Here is a 2,612-nt window from a genome sequence, read left to right on the forward strand (position 1 = left end):
CCACAAAAAAGAAAAAAAACGGACAGATGTCCTCATCCATATGTCCGTTCCACGAAGTATAGAACATGTCCAATTCTTGTCTGTACTGAAGACAAGGATAGTCCTCTCTGTTGAGTGAAGAAAGATATAATGTGGACGGCACATGGAAGGTACATGTATGTTACAGATCCATGGTTGCGGACCGAAATAAGGACAAGGCCGTGTACATGAGGCCTAAAAGACATAAACGGCACAACTGTTTGTGTTATTACTTTATTTAGATTGTGTTTTTCTATAACTATGACTTTTAATAAGTCAGACCACATTTTATTAGTAATCAAAGCAGAAATCCAGGTAACTCCAAAAGGTTCACTGATGTTTTCTTACAACTATATAAGCTATAAATTGGTGCTCAAAGGCGAACACACCCTTTAACTGCCTAAGGCCTCTTGCACACAAACATATTTTCTTTCCGTGTCCGTTTTTTTGCGGACCGTATGCGGAACCATTCACTTTAAGGCTCCATTCACACGTCCGCAGAATGGGTCCGCATCCTTTCCGCAATTTTGCGGAATGGGTGCGGACCCATTCATTCTCTATGGGGACGGAATGGATGCGGACAGCACACAGTGTGCTGTCTGCAGCCGCAATTGCGGAGCGCAGCCCCGATTTTGGGTCCGCAGCTCCGCAAAAAGATAGAGCATGTCCTATTCTTGTCCGCAGCTTGCGGACAAGAATAGGCATTTCTATGGGGGTGACGGGCTGGTGTGTTGCGGACCCGCAATTTGCGGGTCCGCAACACACCACGGCCGTGTGAATGCAGCCTTATGGGTCCGCAAAAAAAACGGAAGGTACTCCGTGTGCATTCCGTTTCCGTATGTCCGTATTTCCGTTCAGCAAAAAAATAGAACATGTCCTATTATTGTCCGCATTACGGACAAGGATAGTACTGTTCTATTAGGGGCCAGCTGTTCCGTTCCACAAAATACGGAATGCACACGAACGTCATCCGTATTTTTTGCAGACCGCAAAATACATACGGCCATGTGCAAGAGTCCTAAAATGGACACTTTTTCCAGTTTCAACCAATGATTGGGTGAAATTATAAAAAGAAAGTAGGGATCGACCAATTATCGGTTTTACCGATATTATCAGCCGATATTCAGTATTTTGACCGTTATCGGCATCTATTTTGCAGATATTCCGATAACGTATTGGGAACACAGATCGCTCTGCTCTCAGGGCTCTCCGTGTTCCCTCAGCAGCACAGGGGAGAAGGAAGCAGTGTCTCCCCCTGTGCTGTTGCTGCCGCTGCCGCCAGTGAGAGGAAGGAGGACAAGAGAAGGGGAGGGGCTGTGGCCGCTGCGCCACCACTGAAGAGAAATCTCTCATTCATTCATATACAGGAGGCGGGAGCTAGCTGCAGAATCACATAGCCGGCTCCCGACCTCTATGAGCAATAGCTGCGATCTGCGGTAGTTAACCCCTCAGGTGCCGCGGATCGCAGCTACCGCTCATAGAGGTCGGGAGCCGGCTATGTGATTCTGCAGCTAGCTCCCGCCTCCTGTATATGAATTAATGAGAGATTTCTCTTCATTAGTGGCGCAGTGCGCCCCCCCCCAAGCCCCCCAGTATTAGTCATTGGTGGCGCAGTGCGCCCCCACCCCCACCCCAGTATTAAAAACATTGGTGGCGCAGTGCGCCCCCCCCCCCCACCCCCCCCCCAGTATTAATCATTGGTGGCAGTGGCCACAGGATCCCCTCTCCCCTGCTCCTCCGATCGGAGCCCCAGCTGTGTAATCCTGGGGCTCCGATCGGTTACCATGGCAGCCAGGACGCTATTGAAGCCCTGGCTGCCATGATAAGCTCCATGCTGCTGTGTGCACAAAGCATCTATCAGGGTGAATAGGACAAGGGTTCTAGTTCCTAAGTGGGCTAAAAGTTAGTAAAAAAAAAAAAAAAAGGAGAAAAAAAACAAACACCAAGTATAAATGAAAGAAAGATTTAAAAAAAAAATAATTCAAATACACGTTAACAATAAACATATTAATTTTCAGCAGATTTGTGTAGGAATTTTTTTTTTTTCAAAAATGAAAATTACCAGAATATCAGTATAAATAATCGGCTATCGGCCTGAAAGTTCACAAATTATCGGTATCGGCCCTAAAAAATCAATATCGGTCGATCCCTAAAAGAAAGGTGCAACATGTAAGAAATTCCCACAAAATGATTATCTAACCTAGGAAAACTTTGTGACGTTATGTCCTTAAATGAAAATGTGTCACCAAAAATTGAATCTGCCAGTTAAAACCACATAGCGACACACATCCTTTTTTACTAATCAGTTTTTATTTTCTGATTGCAGATTTTTTTATTCCACTTCTGAACATGATTATAGGGGTGGCCATTTTGCCTGAGCTGTTCTTAAAACTTAAACAGCATTAAAAACAATTGCTTTCTGGCAGCCCCATGGACCATAGACACAATGGTCTAGAGGGGACTCCACTGACTTCTATGGGACAGTCTTCTAGGCATGCTCTGTGACCTGTGCAGAGGTCATCGTACAAGGAAAGAATAGATAATCTTTAACAATCGCATACTGTGAATAGAGAATCCTGTCTTATCTATACACA

The sequence above is a fragment of the Bufo bufo genome, chromosome 5, assembly GCF_905171765.1.
Source record: "Bufo bufo chromosome 5, aBufBuf1.1, whole genome shotgun sequence".
NCBI lineage: Eukaryota > Metazoa > Chordata > Amphibia > Anura > Bufonidae > Bufo > Bufo bufo.